The following is a 7,456-nucleotide window of genomic DNA, read 5'->3' on the forward strand; positions in this document are numbered from 1 at the left end:
TTTTGTAGACTCATTTGTTGAAAAGACCATATCTTGCAGGGCGTGGTGGCACATGGTTGTAATCCTAGAAGCTCCAGAGGCTGAGACAGGAAAATCTCCAGTTCAAGGCCAGCCTCAGCAAAGGCCAGTCGAGGTGCTAAGCAACTTAGTGAGACCATATCTCTAAATAAAATACAAAATAAGGCTGGGGATGTAGCTCAGTGGTCCAGTGCCCCTGAGTTCAATCCCCAGGACCAAAAAAAAAAAAAAAAGACTATATCTTTTCTCAGTTTGTTTGGAGGGGGGGTCATGGATTTATTTACATGACCTTTTAGTTGAAGCACAGAATCAATCATTCTTTGGTTGACAGGCCTTGCTTATCAGTTTGTGAAAGAGTAGAAGAGAGAGGAAAAAAAATGGGGTGGAAGAATGTTTTTCAAACCTCTATTATGTATCAAAAAACAAAATTAAAATTGAGAGATTCCTGGGCTTTATCTTTGGGATCTGAGAGTGGAAATGGGAAGGGCTGCATCTTGGGTTTTAAAAGCATCTGATATGCTATTCATTCTGGAAGTCACTAGGAAAATCAGATGAGGTAGACGGTACACTTCTTTCAAATAAGTAAACAGTAATTGTAGCCAAAGAAGTTCTTGTAAGGGTAAAATTTCTAAGCTGTTTCTAAACTGTAAAGCCTGAGTTAAAGTGTAAAAAGACCGGGCATTGTCAAGTTTTTAAGCTGCAGGGCCCGAGTTAAAAAGTAAAAGACCAGGTATTGATAAATTCTTCTGCTACCCCCAAAATCTGTAATCCCTGTAGCTGTTAAGACAATACCCGAACTGCTCAGTAAATATACCCACTGACTCCCTGGTTGTCTAATAACCTGGGATTCTGTGTAGCCTGGCACGTAGACATTGCAGGACCTAAACCAATCAGTTTGAATGTGTACCCAGCTTAGGAGTGACCAATCACCCCTGCCCAATCTGTTCCCGCCAATGAATGTACTAATCATGTCTCAGAGTTGTTGTTTAATTTTCCCGCACCTCATGATGATTTGTTCTGATGTATGCAAAGCCCCCGCCCTCCTCAAAAAGTGTACTTAAGCGCTGCTCAACCTCTGCTCTGGGCTCTGGGCTGCGATCCTTTCTTGAGTGGGCACGGAGCTCCAGCATGCTGAAATCTCAATAAACCCCCTCCTGCTTATTGCATAAAGTCAGTCTCTTGGTGGTCTCTTCCCCCGACGCTTCGCCAGACCCTTACATTCCCAGCAGAAGGAATGAGTTTGGAGTATACCCTCTGCTCCTCCCATTGTTAAAGGAGGCTGCATAGGAACAGTATGGAGGAGGACTTGCTCCTCAGCTAACCCTCTGTTCTTAAATGGCTTTGTTGCTAAAGTTGGCAGAGCTTTTTGAGATCTTGAGCTCCACACCTTGACAGGATTGAAGCTGTTTCATAATGAGACCATAATACTGTGAGGACTTTCAGTCATGGCATTTAGTTGAGGATAAACCCTTTATATTTTGGTTTGATGGGATTTAAGGAAATCAGACAAGTTCCAGCAAGTCTGTAGTGTTTTGATTGCTTACAAAGTGAGAAGGCCTCCTTCGCAAACATGCCTATGGTGGATATGGGTAGCATAGAGGACATGGTTGCGTAGTTTTTCTTCTCTCAAGAAGTGTGTTCCAGGTTGGGTATGTAGTTCAGTGGATAGAGTGCTTGCCTATCATGTGTGAGGCCCTGGGTTCAATCTCCATTTCCAGGCAGGGGTTGGGGAGTGCTCCTTACCAGCTAGTCTATAGTCTCCAGAGCACCCAGTTTCATTATCAGGTTTGTGCAGTCTTGTTTGGCATATACATTGAGGAGATTTATCTATTTGGGGACAGTACAGTGACTTCCTATCACCAGAATCAATATGGTTTGCTTTATATTTCTATTTTTTAGAGGTACTGGGGGTCAAACCTAGGGTCTTGAGCATGCTAGACCAGTGCTTACTCCTAGACCTCCAGCCCCCAGATTTCGCTTTATTTTAGGAATTGAATCTAAAACTTGGGTTGGGGCAGAGTGCAAGAGTACAAATGCATATGCTACTTCTGAGCACATATGCATAAGAACTGTAATCCAGATGTTGAAAATACATTAGCATTCTTTGGTTTACTGCAATAGCCAAGGTATACAAAGAATCTAAATGTCCATTGACAGATGAACAAAAAAATGTGATAATACATACAATATAGTGTCTTAAAAAAGAAAATGAATTAAGCTTGAAGATCTTACGCTACATGAAATAGTTAAAGACACATGCTGCATAATTTCACTTATATGAGGCATCTAAAAAATAGAAAGATGTATTGAATCCAAGAGTGGAATGGTGGCTACCAGGAGCATAGGAAGGGGGAACGAGGAGTCACTAATCAAAAGTTGCAGTCAAGTGAGATAAGTTCTATAAATCTATCTGACATTGTACTTGCAGTCAACAGTACTGTATACTTAAAACTTGCAAGTTGGTAAATCTCAAATATTTCTTCCCATCAACAAAGCTGGAAGTTGTCCTAAAATCTGATGCATTGAAATTCCCAAAATGGAATGCCCCTAACCATACTGAGATGGGGCCAGCTCATATTCCAAAGAAAGTAGCCCTAAATGCCAGGGTGAACAGTTCAAACTATTAGGGAAATTTAAGAGTGCTGCAGGTAATCCTCTCAACAGAGGCAAGAAAGAGGTGTCTTACTTAGGTATGTTTGCAGCAAGGAAGCCAGGGTACAGAATTCATTCCAGTATTTAAGGAATCTTGTCTCAGGACCAGGGCCAGTTTCCTTTAGTTTTGGGGAACAACCTAAACATCTTTATCAGTGCCTAGGAATGCTCAAGGGCCTGGTTTGGGCTCAAGCCTGCTGGGAAAAATCTGGTAGGTCACAAAATGATTAATGCTGTGGTTTTTTATCAGAACACAGAAAGGAGGAGGAGACCGTAAAAGTGTTGTTACCACAATAAAATTTAAAAATAAATCTTACCAAGAACTATGAGGAGGGTGCAGTAAATGGTAATTTATAGGAAGTGATCTCAAATTAATTCAACCTTTTTAGAGACTTGAATGTGTAAATGGGGAGAGGCATGAAGAAGTGGATAAGTAGGAAATAAAAAATAGCTCTATCAGAGTCAAGATTAAGTCCATAGAAAGAGAAGTTTTTGAGAGTAACAATATGAATTTGAGAGAACTGTTGTGGCAGGCTGAACAAAGGCCCCTATATCCACGCTACCTGTGAATGTCACTTCAGATGGCAAAAGAAACGTTGCAAATGTGATTAAGAATTTTGAGGGAGACATGGCTTAGGCTTATGGTAGAGCTATTGCCTAGCATGGATAAAGACCTGAGTTTGATCCCTAGCACCACAAAAAAAAAAAAAAAAAGAGAGATAGAAAAATTCTTTTGAGCTTGGGAGACTAACCTGGATTCAAGTGGCCACAAGGATGTGATCACAAATGTGCTCATTGGTGGAGGGAGATCCCACTGCAGAAGAGAGCATGGAGATAATAGATGTAAGGACTAGAATGATGCAGCCATTAGCCCAAGAATGCTAGTAGCCACCAACAACTGGAAGAAAACAAGGAAAGGATTCTACCTCGGAGCCTCAGAAGGAACCAGAAATGTGATTATAGTCCAGTGTAACTGATTTTGAGCTCTGACTTGAAGAAATGAGAATAAATCTGTATTGTTTTAAGCCATTAAGTTTGTGGTAATTTACTACAGCAGCCACAGGAAACAAATATAATCACTGACATGGTATCTCAACATCAGAACCCAAGGAACACATTTGTTTTATAAAATGTTAAAAAGCCAAAACCAGCATTTTTTAAGCTAAATCTTTATTTCCATAAAAGCAACAGACTTTAAAAGTGATTTAAGTATTATCAAAATCAAGTATAATTTCTCTCCCTCCTTTTTTTTTTTTTTTTTTAACATTTTCTTAGTTGTCAAGAGACCTTTGTGCTGAGAATCGAACCCAGTGCCTCACACATGCTAGGCAAGTATTTTACCTCTGAGCTACAGCCCCGGTGGTTTAAAAACATAATGGTACCTTTTGGGAAGGTAAGTAGGGATTTAACCTCAAAGAGATCTAATTGAATTACTGGAAGTGAATAAAGGATCACCTCATTTGCTATTGCAATAATGACTATACTCATTATTCCCTTAGATGGGGTTCCCTTAATTCTTTATCAGCTACCTTCAATTTATCTCTCAGAGAAGTTGGGGGAAATTACACAGAAAGAATTCTATTTAAGCTCTTAAAAACAACTTTCTTCTAGACATTGATACTAAGGAAAACCAAAAATATTTAAAATAAGCAAATACTTATAGGGATGTAGAAATTTCTTCTACGGCCAGGCATAGTGGCACACATTGTTAATTTCAGCAACTTGGAAGGCTGAGGCAGGAAGATCTTGAGTTCAAAGCCAGCCACAGCAACTTAGTGAGGCACACTCTTCTCAAAATAAAACATAAAAAGGGGGCCTGGGGATGTGGCTCAGTGGTTAAGCGCCCCTGGGTTCGAAAGAAAGAGAGAAAGAAAGAAGAAAAATTCTTCAACAACGCATTGTAACATGAACATTTTACTTTGACATCTCTCTCTCTCTCTCATATATACAAACAGATAACCCTACCGCCTATAATGTAAATCATAATTTTTTTGGTGCTGGGAATCGAACCCAGAGCCTCAAGCATGCTAGCCAAATGCTCTACCACTGAACTGTAGTCCCAGACCCCAAAACTACAATTTTGAAGGGAAAAGTTTTAATTGTTACACAAGGTACAGATGGCTCTCATGAGGTCTTCCCAAAGTGGTAAACACACTGTTTATGAAATTATAAATTGCACTTATCAAGGCTTATAGAAATCTAGCTCCAGATAAAATCCCGATTTCACTAAAAAATGAACATCTGACTAGTTTTGAATGTTGATGTCATAATTTGACAATGATCAGGCCCTTTATATACTATCTTCATGGATAAAAATTCTAAATGTCGGGGCTGGGGATGTGGCTCAAGCGGTAGCGCACTCGCCTGGCATGCGTGGGGCACTGGGTTCGATCCTCAGTACCACATAAAAATAAAGATGTTGTGCCCACCAAAAACTAAAAATAAATACTAAAAAAATCTCTCTCTCTTAAAAAAACAACACAAAAAACTCTATCCTGTTCTTTAAAAAAAAAAATTCTAAATGTTAATATATTTATCTTTTAGAAAGTCAGATTAATATGAAAATTTAGGTTCACATACTTGATATTAAATTTTCTGTATTATAAAAAATTATCAATGGCAGGAAAGAAATCACACAAACAAAGACTGAGGCTCCTCAACCTGCTGGATGAGTCATCTAACACCTAGTGGACTCATAGTAGTTTTCCAGTTTTGTAGTATGCCAGTCAGTAATAATGCCTATTTTTTCAGGAAACAGATGTGAATGTTTTGACCATCTCAAACTGCTAAATGTGTTGTACAAATACATCTGTATTGTCTGTTTCATTAACAATTAGTTACAAGGGGATTCTTATTAGAATAACACATATCTATGTATGTATAATTTGCCAAAATACTTTCTATTGTCACATATAACTAAAAAGAATTTAAAAAAAGAAAACCAGATGCAAAAGCATCTGAGGCCATTATTGGAAAAAAATTCCAAATTATTATTTAATATCCTCAAAGAAATTAATGAACATGGAAAAAAATTGGATGGTTCAAAAAATGAAAATCAATTACTTTTAACTAAAACATTTGCTCAGCAAGAAACTATAGAAAAAAAGCTTTAGTACATTCTAGAAATATTCTTGAATATTAATTACAGAATTGCAGAAATAAAATTACAGAAAGTCCTGAAAATTAAAGATGTCAACATATAGAGATTAGGTAAAATATCATGGAAAAAAAATTAGTTCTACTACAATGACTCTCACAATCAGTAAATGTGTTTATAACCACAACACAGTCTGTCGTAATAATGCAATCATAGGTTTCTGATTTTATTCTAATAGTAAAAAATGTGGTTATTAAGAATTTAACCAGACTGGGTGTGGTGGCATACACCTATAAGACTGGTGACTCGGGAGGCTGAGGCAGGAGGATCACAAATTCAAAGCCAGCCTCCGCAACTTAGTGAGGTCCTAAGTGACTTAATGAGATCCTGTTTCACTGCAAAAATAAAAAAAGCTAGGGATATGACTCAGTGGTTAAGCATCCCTGGGTTAAATCCTCAGCACTGCAAAAAACCAAACCTGAGATACTTCTAGAAATGCAAATTTGACACCTCAAGTCATAAAAAAGAAAATATAGACAAAGGAACTTTATAATTCTTAGAGAAATGTAAGTGATTAGAAGCTGGTTACTTTCTCAGAATTAACAGGAAAAAGAAGAGTGAGTTGACTATATGTCTTTATGAAAAGAAAATCTAATTTTAACTTTTGGATTTATATAAGGTTTTTAAAACAAAAAGTAAAGCCTAACTTCCTTATCACACAGAACGGTGAATTCTCCATTTTTCCTCTTCTTATAACACTTTATTAATCAATGGTTTGCCAGCTCAGGTTCAATAATCCTTTTTAAAAAAAACACCACTTATGTACATGTGCATTTTCAAAATTCTGTAAATAGTATTAAAGAAAACCAGAAATTATTTCATTTAAGGTCTTAACAAGTATATTCAATTAATTTCACAGTATAATGAGGATTAGTGAGATGTCAATATGAATACAAAATACAAAAACAAGACTACGAACTGAGGTTTTCTTTTGGAGTGAGTGAGTTTTGTTTTTTTAAAGATCAATTCCAAACACACAGTACAGGGAGGAGGATGGAATCAGTTAGGAAAAAAAATGGTATTTTATTTCCCTGTTAACACTAAGATTCAAAATATTTAGCCAAATCACCAATCCCAGTCACTACCTTAGTTCAAATGTTCACTAAGAAAATATTCAAGCAATAGAAATCCATTGTGAGACACCATCCAGAGAACAGCTACATTGCTACATATAATTTATTAACTTAGTAGTTTAGTCTCTCAATATTTAGCAAATTTGTTTAAAAAGTACTATTCCCATTGGTTTATAGTAACATTAATATAAATGCATAATTTCAAAGTCAACACATTCCTTTCACTGTGAACATAAAACTTCTTGAAAGATAATTGTGGTTTGTGGTACAGTAATGACTGTGGCTGCTGGGATAGTACTGTTTAAAGTCAAAAAGACAGGCAGGCTTGGAAAAGAATAAACTATATAAACATACTCTCAGTCTTCTAGTATTTCCCACCCTTTTCTGTACATACTTGCCTTGTAATACAGTATAATTTATTTCCTCAAATTAAAAAAAAAATTAAGATGAATACATTTTCATCTTCACTTCAAAATAACTTTTTTAAATGAAAAAAAAAAGTTCCTCAAGTTTGTTTAGTTTGGTCAAGAGATGGCTTTCAGTATTTTCTTCACAA

The sequence above is a fragment of the Callospermophilus lateralis genome, chromosome 9, assembly GCF_048772815.1.
Source record: "Callospermophilus lateralis isolate mCalLat2 chromosome 9, mCalLat2.hap1, whole genome shotgun sequence".
Taxonomy (NCBI): domain Eukaryota; kingdom Metazoa; phylum Chordata; class Mammalia; order Rodentia; family Sciuridae; genus Callospermophilus; species Callospermophilus lateralis.